Source organism: Seriola dumerili, unplaced genomic scaffold (assembly GCF_002260705.1).
Source record: "Seriola dumerili isolate Sdu_G_001 unplaced genomic scaffold, Sdu_1.0 BDQW01000081.1, whole genome shotgun sequence".
NCBI lineage: Eukaryota > Metazoa > Chordata > Actinopteri > Carangiformes > Carangidae > Seriola > Seriola dumerili.
In genome coordinates, this window is record NW_019174336.1 from 17,084 (window position 1) to 30,498 (window position 13,415).

Here is a 13,415-nt window from a genome sequence, read left to right on the forward strand (position 1 = left end):
TTTCAAAATGATTCTCACCATGCAGTAAAAGTCTGTTCAAAGTAAATTTGTTTCAATGTCCAAACATAATAAGCCTGAGTGTTCATTTTAAACTTTGGGTCAGAGAGATGGCAGAATAAAAGAAATCTCTGACAGAATCACGTCTTTGTTTTTGTTCTAGGTTCTGATTGTCACTGCGACAAGATGTCACACTAGACCACCAGCATCTCAGACCAAATCAAATGCTAGATCGACCGCACCTCTGGCCTCATTTTTTGGCTGCACGGTTGGACAGTTACAAACCTTAAAATGTTTGGACATGGCATGCAAAATGTTCCAGAAAGTGGCATGCTGTTTGCTAAACAATAAATAAAAAATTGCTAAAACACATTTCTTGAAACCTCCTGTTGGGTCTGGACACCATTCATGTTGGACCTTCGGTTGTCTATCAATTTATTGGCTATCATAAATTAAGAAAATACTAAAATATTAATATAAATAACTTTAAAATGAGTGAAACACCTCGGGGGCACCAGCCTAAACTAATAGCCAATACTGGTTCAGTCTCAAATTATTATTATTAATCTGGAACTCAGATTAATAATTAACTTAATAACTATAACCAAATTACCATAGCAACAGTAAGTTAAAGTTGAAGGATTGGAATTCTACTGAGTAGAGGTTGGCAATATTCACACTTGTGCAACATTAAACACACCAGTACTTATACTTAAAGACATTTATTTACAATGGCCCAGTGGAAAAACATAATATCATGTCTAATCTAGTATATACAGGTGTGTGTATATTTGTGTGAGTGTGTGTGTATGGGGGTGTGTCTGTAGGGACACAGACAAAGGCAAGATGGCTGATTCAAAATGGTCGCTGTGACCACATGACCTGAACAAAGAATACTACACAAGATGGCGGTAAACAAAGGAAGTACTCAAAATGGCCGCTGAGACCACCTGGTGTGTGGGGGAAGGAAATGGTGTGAGTTTCTTTGTTAGCCTAGCTCCTGTAATCTAAAGGTAACATGTTAGCGGGAGAAGGTTAGCTGCATGCAGGCTCTAGAACTGAGACGTACTGCAGGTATGTGTGTGAACATACAAGTACCCAATTAACTGTGTGACTAACCACAACCTAATCAAACATTACAACAGGACATTAACCAACATGTACATGTACAATGGTTTACTTCTGCTGCTTAGGTGTGCTATGCTAGGTGAGGTTAGGCCCAGTCAGTTAACGTTATTCAGTCCTTGGAACTAAACAAAGAGGTCCTTTCCAGTGTTGTTGAAGTGTCCAGTGAGTTGGGTGGCTTCCTGGTAGAGTAAAGTCCTGTCTAGCTGTATTACTTCCACTGTTATCTCCTTTGTTCTCCTCACAGAGTTAACTGTTTCATGCTAACTCTGCCATGTCTCCTGTTGCTTGGAAAATCAGCTGGCTGACTTTGTGTTGTAGCCGCCTATTCTGAAGAGAACGTGGTTCACTCTCAGTTAAACTGAAGAAGGTCACTACTGTTGAGGAGAAGAGCATTGCAGTCTGCTGTGAGCAGGCAGACAAGAGAGCTGGTTTCTCAGGTAGCAGGGCTGACCTGGGCTTGGGCCTTGGTGCTGCTTGAAGGGCAGAGATGGGAGCTGCTCTCCTGAGCAAGCTGAGAAGAGAGTGAGAACAAAGAAGGAGATCTTGTTTTGGTGACACCCTGGGGGGGTCACGTCACACACTGACCAACACTGACTGGTCATTGAGGTCCCAGGGGGAGAGTCGTCGCCCGGTTTGAACAGTGGGGAACTGTGGGGAAGTGAGTTTCTTTGTCTGTGGAACAAAAAACGTGGTTCCCAGGATCTTGAATGTACTTAGCCCTAACACTCCCATCCTTTTCTCAAAACTATAAACACAAAACCCAATTGTCCAAGTACATTCACCAAACCAAAGATCTAATTCAAAATATCAAAACAGTTTTATTTCAGTCAATCAAAATAAAAACACTACTGAACATTTATTGAACTCTACATAAAACACGGAAAACCTAGCCTACTATACATACTACCTACTTTACAGTTTTTGCCCGTTGCTTGAATGCATTTTGCAAAACTTCGCTCATTGTGCCAAAACTCTACACACAAGTAAACATGACACAACACTGGGAAATATACCATTCACATCTGTGTCAAATTGAAACTCTACTATCAAAACCTAAACTCTGCTATCAAAACCTAACAATCCTTTGTCAAAATGTAACTCTGATGACAAAATGACACACACTTGCATCATATGCATACACTTTCAGATCAGGGGGAACACACTAGTCTACTTTATATAAAACACTGCAGTCTTTGATTTTCACTGTTTATTCAGAAGGCACATTTTCAGGAGGCACATTTTCAAACAACCAAAAAAGCAAATAGGCCTACTCAGTATTGTACATTGCAGCACTGTACATTGCAGTAACATGAATTCAGATAAAGCAAAAAAAAAAAGAAAAAAAAAGAAAAAAACACTATACTGTAAACACAGAAAATCATGGCAATTGTGCATACGTGGGCTCATGGATCCCGCCGTCTGTTGGGGTCTGGCCACAGGACCTCATTGACATAGCAAGCAATGTCTTCTCCCGCTAGGCACCGGGGAAAATATCCCCTTGCATGTCGAAACCATCCATGGTTTGCTGTCACCTGAATGTCGCCACAGGCCTGTTCCATTGCCTGCAGAAGAGGCATGCGGGCATGTGGTTGGCGGTCATATACACGCCATCTCCAAGCCGAAAAGAATTCCTCTATAGGGTTTAAAAATGGTGAGTAAGGGGGCAAGTATACCACTTCAAATTGATTGTGGTTGGTGAACCAGGCCTGGACCAGAGCAGCCCGATGGAAACTGACATTATCCCATACCACCACAAACCTGGGCTGATCTGGTCTGTTCTGTACAACTATATTATGGAGAGCATCTAGAAATGTGAGTATATGTTGGGTATTGTATGGACCTAGTTTTGCATGATGATGCAGAAGCCCTCGAAGGCTTATGGCGGCACACAATGTGATTTCCCCCGCGCTGCCCCGGGACGTGCACAATTGCCCTTTGGCCAATTACATTACGACCCCGTCGTCTTGTTTTGCTCAGGTCGAATCCAGCTTCATCAATGAAAACGAATTCATGAGGCTGTGCAGCTCCATCCATGGCCAAGATTCTCTGTAACAAAAAAAACAAAACATATTACTACAGTGCTACACATACAGAACCCCCACCCCATCACACAGGTACCTGTGTAGCTCTCCGAATGGATCCATGTGGTACTGATATGGTACATATTCAGCTGCTACTGGATTTCACCAATACTGTATTGTAAATGTAAAGGACAGTTACACTTACCCGTACATATTCACATTGAAGTCCTTTGACCCTGACACTGTTCCTCTCAAATGGGACCCTGTAGAGCTGCTTCATGGTGATGTTGTGTTTTCCCAAGATGCGTCTGATGGTGGTGATGCTCACATGGTTTATGTTGTTGAACACTTGCCTGTCTGCAAGTACTTTCTGTCGTAGCTGGTGGAGACGGATGGCATTGTCTGCCCTCACTAGGTCCACAACGGCAAGTTCCTGCTGTTGTGTGAACAGGCGTTGGCGTCCTCCCCCAGAAGGTCTTCTAGTCATTCTAGAGAAATACAACCACAAATTGTCATTGGTTTGCTTCTTTTTCTTACAGTACTATATATACTGTACTTTACTGTATATACTGTATCATCCACTGTACTGAAACATCTCAATATAAGTAATCATGGTATGTTTCACAAAAACTACCACTTTGGCTGCAAAAGGAGCATTAGCACCCTGCAATACCCTGTACACGTGATGAGGAAATGTGATATACTGTAGTACAGTACTGTAAATACCATCTGAGTAGAGTAGAAGGTAGAGAGGTGAAGACATACCTGTTTTCCAGTCGGAATGTTCTTATTACAGATGCCACTGTGAAGCGGCTTAGATGTGGGTGGACTCTCTGCCCAGCTTCCCTCATAGTCAGGCCATGGTTGATGACATGGTCCACCAAAGTTGCGCTGATATCATCAGAAATAGGGGTCCGTGCATGGCCTCTTCGACCTTGACCTCCTCCTCCTCTTCCTCTTCCTCTTCCTCTTCCTCGTCCTCGTCCTCTTCCTCTTGCTCTACCTCTGCCTCTCGCTCTCCCTCCATCCATGCTTGCAAAGTTCTTGAAATGGCTAAACTGAGGGCTTTTTGCAGCTGGCTGATTGGTGTTCAGTTTTGCAAGTAAGTGCCTTCAGGTGTGTATTTGAGTGGTTGCAATTACCCGATGTGTTTTGTATTTTGGATACATGTGTTTTCCAAATGGCACCCTGAGATTTCATTTTTGAACGAAGTGTCTTATGTATGAAATAGAGTGAGAGTATGCAGGACCAAGTGTGTTGCATAAAGGAGTAAGTGTGTTGCAGAATTGCAGCTAGAGTGCAAAGCAGTGTTTTTGTTTAAGGTATGGGTACATGTGTTTGAGGTATGGTAACAAAAGCTTCAAGTTGTGTTACTTTAGTCTACGCATGGGTCTATAGTGTTCAAGCAACGGGCAAAAACTGTAAGTACTGCATGCAATAAAGTATTGAATGTCTTGATTCAGCACTTGCAAACGGCATAACCAGTGACAAACGGCAAAAAGACGAATGAAAAGCACATTACACCGTAAACGTAACTACAAAATTAAACTCACAAGTGATGTATGCTTTACTTGTGTTTAACTTCTGTTACCTGTGCTTACCATTATGCATCATGAGTGCATCACAGTACAGTGTTTTTTAGTGAGTGAAAACAGGTTTAGAGTTTTGCGAAATGGTGAAATGAGATCTGCAGCTAGTGTCTAACGAGGTGAGAATTGTTTATGGTTTTACCAAAAGAGTAATTGATTGAATAAATGGGTTCAGGCCACTGTGGATTTGGTTCAGAGAATTGAATTTAGTGTTTTAGCAATTCAGAAAAACTGTAAATGCAATTCCATGAGATCACATTGTTAAGCCTCATTGTCAGGCTGCACTGTCATTGAGGCTTGGGCTTTATCCAAATCATGATATATTTTCTCTTTCAAACAGTGAGGGAAGAATGTCTTAGAGTAACATATCCAACCTTGTCTAGAGGCAGCCATTATGTCCGCACATGCTTCCTCCGTTGCCTGGAGAAGCAGCATGCGGCCGTAGGGCTGACGATGATATCCTTTCCTAAAGGTAAATATGGAGGAAGGTACTGAACTGAGTGGAGTGATGGCAAACTAGTTTTGGATTAGAATAGCCTGGTGAAAACTTACATTGTCTGTGACATCTGGTCTGTTCTGGATCAACAAGCCTGTTGTGAACTGCTTGCAGAAAACTTAATATGGGCAGTGTTGTAAGGACAGTGTGGCATGGCGGAGAACACCGTTCCTCATAATCAGCACATATGGGCAGATTTGCTCCACGCTGTCCAGTAACATTGACAATGACTCCGCTTCCAATTACATTTCTCCCTGCGCCTGCAATAAATTCCAGTCAGCCACTTTGCAGCCTGTGCATACAACTAATACTTCAAATTGACTCTGAGTTTGCATTTTATTAGGAACATCTGGCTAAAACTAATGTAGATGGAATTACTGATTTAAAAAAAATGTACACAAAAAACTGACTTTGTTCCAGTAATGGACGTAAATGTAAGTCGTTACTTTCATCCCTGTATATTACCAAATGTAAATGAAACCTATAAACATCAACTTCTAAACTGTTCCAAACCTCTCCTGAACTCAGACGTTCCAGCTTCCAGGTCCTTCCTCTAAACAGTTAATGTTTCATCTTCTGTAAAATGAATATCCACTGTTTCCTCCCATCCTGAACCAGTTCTGCACATTAGTTTTTTCTCCTTCTTCTTTCTGTAGTGTAGAATCACTTCGTCTGGTCCGCTAGGCTGGCAGACGGCAGATGGAGGCTGATGTGTCAGCATGGAGGAAGGAGATGAGCTGTCATTTTATTCTGCAGCCTTGTCCTCCACTAATAATCAGCTCAACACAGGCCACCTCATCATACTGCTGACAGCAACTCCAAAGTCTCCATACAGAGGGAACAGTAGAACCAGACAACACAGAGTAGACGGTAGAACCAGACATCACAGAAGAAAGTAGAACCAGACAACACAGGAGATGGTAGAACCAGACAACACAGGAGACGGTAGAAACAGACAATGGAGGAGATGGCATAACCACACAACAAAGGACACAGTAGAACTAAACAACAGAGCAGACAGTAGAACTAAACAACAGAGGGAACAGCAGAACCAGACAACAGAGAAGACATTAGAACTGGATGACAGAATAGACAGTAGAACCAAACAACAAAGGAGACATTAGAACCAGACAACAGATGAGACAGTAGAACCAGAAAACAGAAGAGACAGCAGAATCAGACAACAGATGAGACTGTAGAACCAGACGACAGAGGAGACGGTTGAACCAAACAACAGAGGATACAGTAGAACTAAACAACAGAGGCAACAGTAGAACCAGACAACAGAGGAGACGGTAGAACCAAACAAAACAGGAGACAATAGAACTATACTTAAGTAAAAATATTGTAACTTTGCAAAAATGAATACTCAAATATAAAACGTCGTTGGAGCGCCTCGGTGGCTCACCCAGTAGAGCGTGTACCACATAGGCTTAGACCTAATAGCAAAGGCCATGCATTTCCTCCCCTCTCTCTCCTTGACTTTCCTGTCTATCTCTCAATGTCCTATCAGAGTAAAGGCGATAATGCCACCCAAAAACAAGTAAACAAAATCAAAATATACAGCCTATACTTAGAGTATATGACTACATAAAAAGTACTTGAGTAATGAGAAACTTAAGTAAATGATAAAATACGAGCATACTGTGATTCCTATTTTGCAGTCCGGCTGAATCCTGCTCCTCATGTTCTGTCGGCGGTCCGGCTGACTCCTGCTTCTCGTGTTCTGTTGGCGGTCCGGCCGACACCAGCTCGTGATCTACAGTCGGCGGTGTGACTGACTCCTGCTCCTCGAATCTTGTCGGCAGTCCGGTCGACGCCGGCTCCTGGTTTTCAGTCGGCTGTCCGGCTGCCTCCTGCTCCTGTTCCCCAGTTGGCGGTTCGGCTGCTTCCTGCTCCTGTTCCCCAGTAACCAACCCCGTGAACTCCTGGTCGCCCTCCAGAGGGGCTGCACCTGCGATGCCCGCTTCCTATTCACTCAGAGAGACTGTCATGGTTTGCCATGACAGACAATTTATGTTTGAGTTTTTGCATTATGTATGCACTTTGAGTTTGGTAATTTCCTGTTTTATTTTGTAGTTACTTTCCTTGTGTCTCATGATGTTTTTACTTCCTGTCTTTGTCCTGTTTTCCTTCAGTTTGATTATCTGCCCCAGCCTAATGTGTTTCACCTGTGTTCAGTCACCCTTGCCTCCCTTGTGTCTATTTAGTCTCTGTGCTCCCCTTTGTCAGGTAAGTTTGTCTGTTCAAGTCCGCTGTGTTACCTCGTGCTTCTGCTTCCTGTCATTTCCCGTTAGCTCGTGCTTCGGCTTCCTGTTCAAGTCCCCTGTGTTACCTCGTGCTTCTGCTTCCTGTCATTTCCCATGTTACCTTGTGCTTCTGCTTCCTGTTCAAGTCCCCAGTGTTATGCTTCGGGTTCCTGTTCGATTTGTCATGTTTTACCCCTGTGGAATTTCTGTTTGGATTTTTGATGTTTGATGTTTCCTGGTGTCCCCTTGTTTTTTTTGTAAGTAAAGTCATTTCATTCCACCTTCAGCAATTTGTGTTTCGTCTTCATTTGGGTCTAGCCTTAATTAATCATGACAGATGGTTTTCCTCAGGTAAAAGTAAGGAAATGAACGGTCACCTATTTATGGTCAGTTTGTGATGAAATGTTACATCATCATCTGCTGATTGGATAAAAACTGCTACAGTTACACCCCAGTCTGTATCTCATTACAACGTCTTCATGTGGATATTACATTATTATTACATTTTATGAAAACATAATTGTTTTTTCCAATATTATCTTATGATTGGGCAAATAAATCAGTAGATCAGATAAAAAGTAAAAATAAAGACTATCAACATGTTACAGTGTCTTTAACCTTTGATCATTCCAGTACAGTCCCAGGTCCCAGCCTGCACCACAGACACCCACAGATCAGGTGTGGATCCAACACACCCAGACCTCTGCAATCACATGAAAAAAAAGATCACAGAGGTGACCAAAACAAAGTGTCTATTATCACATGACTCATTCAGGCTAATTAGAGATAAATGTGATCTGTGGTTGAAACATGGCCACATAAAGTAAGATAAGCAGAATTTGCTCTTAATGCTTGTCATCAGGCTACATGAATAAACTATTTTTAAAATTATTTTTATGTCTTTATAGATAGTGAATTTGGAGACTGAAAGGTAACTGGTCTGGCTGGGGACTCACTGTTCAGGGTGTGTGCACCTGTGTGGTATGCACTCTCACCATTCAGCTATTGAATCTCCCCAACATGAAAGAACATTAACAGTTAAATGATTAATACAGTTGCAAAGAATCTTACAATAGTTCCACCATTTACATTGCAACAGAGAGCAGTAATAGTAGTTTCCAGAATGACACTGTTTGTCTATATAAAATTAAATTCATTAGCATTAACAGAACAGTTGCTGCTGTTGCATCAGTTCTCTGATGTACTGACTTCAGACCAGCTTGCTGCACTGTGTGCTGTATTCTCTTAATATTAGCTACAAACACTATTTGAAAGCCAAACTCTTGACAGTCTCATGTGAATATCCTGCTGAAACTACTACAACCATTATTCTGCTCTAAACACAGTCATGAGGGAGCTTAAACACATAAAAGAATAAATAACTAAAAGTAACATGATGAATTCATCCAAATAGTAAAAGTAAAAAAAGTAATGCTTTCTCCAGAAATCTACTCAAGTAAGTGTTTTAAAGTCTGCTGTATTAAAACAGCTCCACTTCTGCCTGTTGCTATGGAGATGACTCTATCCAGGTCTGGGAAATCAACATTGATGCTTTAAACGTTTGTGAAACAGAAATTAGCTGCTGCAGTCTGTATTGACTTCCCTGAATTGAGTTTCTGTTGAAGAGTTTATTCAGGTTTCAGGTTGTTTGTGATGGATGGATGTGTTGTATCAGTCAGTATAAAGCTACACTGAGTTGTGTCAGTGTGACAGCCAGATGGCCGACCTCATCTGTCCTTACTGGAGTAAAAAACAAAGAGACAAAAACCATCAGCCTGGATTCATAGTCGTTGACCTATGATGTTTTTTTTTTTTTTAAGTATATTTTTTTGGGCTTTTTTATGCCTTTATTGATAGTGTAGTAGAGAGAGACAGGAAAGAGGGGGAATGACATGCAGCAAGGGCCGTCCGATGCAGGACTCGAACCGGGGCCGACTGCAGCGAGGACTGTAGCCTCTACACATGGGGCGCCTGCTTAGACCGCTACGCCACACGACGCCCCTGTTGACCTATGATGTTATTATACTGATTATATAATGGTCACGTGAAAAGCATTGAAGAGGATGAAATCACCTGTAGTATAAAGTCTCACAGGTAAATTCAATGAACAGTGTGCAGTGTACATTTCGACAGGACTTAAGTGCAACTGCAAAATAAGTGATTAAAAATAAGGTGGGAGCAGCAGTGTGGTGAGTATGACAGGACTGTTGTTATACTGATGGAACTAGTGCTGTGGAAATGTACACTACACTGAATTTAGCATGTGATAAATATACAACAGGGGATTTTAACCTAATCAAACTTTTTTAAATGGTCATATACAGTTTTAACAATGGCTTTAATTAAATAATTAATTGTAGGTTAGTTCCCTGGAAATTTTTCATAAATTTAAATGATTGAGTTTGTCAGTTATTAATGGTGTAAAGGAATCCCAAAGCAACCACTAAAGGTTTAAAGGAATCATTGGAGCAGGTTCACATGTCTGGTCACAAGTTTGCCATAAACAGATCATCCATTGCAGGAGACCAAAGAGGAAGCTGCTGCTCTCCAAACAAAACATCACTGCACACCTCAAGTCTGCAAAAGAGCAACTTGACTCGCCACAACACGGAACACGGAAAATGTTTGACGGACTAATGAGACTGAGGTTTAACTGTTTGGTAGGAACGTGCTGCTCTATGTGTCGTGTAAAAAAGGCTCTACAAACCAACATGAAAACATCCTCCCACAGGTAGAGCAGGGTGGACGGAACATCATAATGTAGTTCTTTGCTGCCACTGGACCTAGACAGCTCCACATCTTCAAGTTTATCAAGGTCCCTTCAGGATTATTTCCACCTGCTGAAGCTCAGGAAAAGCTGCTGATGCAGCAGGACAATGACCCTTAAAGCTAAAGAAAATCTACTACAGAATGACCTCAGACAATGAAAAACTTTTTAGACTGTCCCAGTCAGAGCCCAGACCTTAACCCAATAGAAATGCCATGGATTGACTTCACAGGGCTATTCACACCAGACATCCTGAAAATCTGTCTGGCTGAAGCAGCTCTATAGGAAGAATGGTCCAAACTTCCTGCTGAACATTGAGCAGCTCTGATCAGCAACTACGGAAGAGCTGGTTTCAGAGGAGGCTCAACCGGTTATGAAATCCAAGGAATTGTGTGTGTGTGTTTGTGTGTGTATATGTGTGTGTGTGTGTGTGTGTGTGTGTGTGTGTGTGTGTGTGTGTGTTCAATAAAGACACAGGAGTTTATCAGTTTGTGTGTTATTATTACTTGATGATACCCAAGATGAACCCTGCAGATTTTAAAGACCCCATGACTTTTCACTCAATCATCAGTGTGTTTGCTTGTTCCGTTGTTCACACCGCAGCCTGTAGTAGAGACCAGCAGGACAACACACATATCTGAACACCTTTGACTGAAGTCTCCCCACCTCCCCATTTCACTCACACAAACACACACACACACACCCTTGTTTTATTGTATTCGTGGGGACCCATCATTGACATATTACAAAGCTGTGGGCTCCTGGTTTCCGCATCCCATGAATATAGAAGAGCAAGCCCATACACACACCTACACACACACGCACACACACACACCATTGATCCCATTGTATCTGATAATAAATTTGATGCATAAATAATAATCAAGCAGCATATCTGCTTTTGTATCAAAACTTTATTTATCAAAGGAAAAGAATGCACAATTGAAATAACATTTCTATAAAAAGGGACCATGGGACTGTTCTACAGTGCATTACAAAACCAGCAATTGTATACAACATTGTGGATAGAAACTTCGCTTTACTTCATCTGAGATACATCGTCATAATCATCTTCATCTTCATCATCACCATCACCATCATCCCCATCATCACCTTTTCTCCCCATCACTCAAATGAACAAAATGTATACTAAAATATTGCAGTCACTTTGCTAATTTGGTTATAATGACTGTCAGACGGGACATTTTTTAAAGGATGAAGTCAAACTGTTTTTATTCCGAGCTGTCCATCTGTCGGATCCTCTGTCGAACAATGATGTTCTGGAAATGAAGTAAATGTCTGTGTGAGAGGAGATAAGGGCTGTTTTAATTTGGCCCTTTTCACCCTGATGAGATGAGGTCCAAATCATTTTACATTTTTTTCTACACCATTATTTTCTTTTTGTTAGGCCTGGAGCTGACAGAGTCAATTTCACACCAACATCAGGACACGTTCAAAGTCAGCACATCCCTGACCAACCTCACTTCAGTTTTTTTTTTTTTTTTAGCATGTAATTTGTCCCTTTTTTGATCATCAGTGGTTCCCACACAGGAGTAAAGCGCCCAAAGAAAAAGAAGTTAATGAAGTCGAGTTTCCCTTTGAAATGCAGGAGCTAAGTCTCCCCAGTTTCCACTTTATCAGGTCGGGTTCCGGTTTCTGAGTTTCACACAGTCACCACAGGACAAGCTCACAAGGACCAGAGTCTTTGCAGATAGAGGATGAGGTGTTTTTAAAGGACCATCATGGTGCGTCCCTGCAGGTATAAGTCCATTAACTGCAAATCATATTAACTATACTTCTGTGTGGAGCATTTTCAACAGTAGCATCAGTTTTTACCAAAGACGGGTTGTCATTGTGTGGTAAAGCAGTTGAGAGCAGGGATTATTTTAAAAAGCTCTTGGTGCTGCATTCAATGATGCTCGGATGGCTGAGCACTCATTATGACCTACCCATTTTCAACAAACAAACAAACAAACAAGAAACCTTAAAGCATTTATCTGACAATCTGTGTCATTGTCAAAAGATGAATAAAGACACATGGTCATTATATAAAAGATATTGTGAACTCCTGCTTTCAGCAGACCTCATTTCTAATGTCGGAGCATCAGTGAACGCAACAAAACAGTTTGCACAACAGTTTGCAAAACAGTCACTGCTGTCAGTTGTGCTACCTTTGCCAAAAGTTGACAGGGATGGATTTTCTATCTTAAACACATCAGTCCCACCCAGACTCCGCCCTCTGTGCCCAGATTAGTAATTCCTGGCTCCAGATGGAGGTTGGCTTATTAAATGTGAAACTGTCATGAAAACATCACAGACTCTGGGGACATGTCTGTCACTATGTACAGGTTCTGCATAGATGAGATCAATCTACAGATGTTAAAAACATGAAGGTGGGAACTGTGTGTCCTCAGAGACCCGATATGGTGGCAAACCATTCATATGTGAACTAAATGTTTTATTAAGAAATATAAATAACTGTTCTACCATATTATTAAAAAAATACTGTAACCTTTTAAGGCATCAACTAAAAGAAGAAACAAAACAAAAACTCTCAACGGCGCTTCAGTCCTCTTTTCATTTTGTTCTTTGCTAAACTAAATTTACATCTGCAGAAATATCATCACATGGTTATAAATAATAGAAGAGCACTCGAAATAAAGTAATAATAATAATAATCATAATAATATATTAAATTTGATTATAAAAAGTTACTACTACTCTAGTGGTACTGTACATTGTAAAAAAGCAGTTTTCAGTAATGTAGTTCTGCTGCAGCAATGCTTTTCTCCACAGTAAAATACACATGTAGAGCCAAAGAAAAAAAAACACTAACATCTGGCTGAAATTAAAAATCTTGTATTGACATGGAGATGAAAGGTTTGGTTCAGGATTCAGTGTGTAACAAAAAAACAAAAACATTAAACAAGGTCCTTTTAGTTCCTAATGGTTCCCTTATAGTTTCCTTTATAAATGACCACATGTTCTTTTAGGAGGCTGTTAGTTCTGTTTCTGTTCTGGGATCAATTCCGTTTGTAAATTTTCTCTGAACGTGGTTTCTTGTCAAGTGCAGGTGGTGGTGATGGTCAGTGTTGTGCCAGTTCACACTTAAAAAGAACTAGTTCAAAGTTCAATTCATACAGATGAAAATGAACTAGTTCACATTCA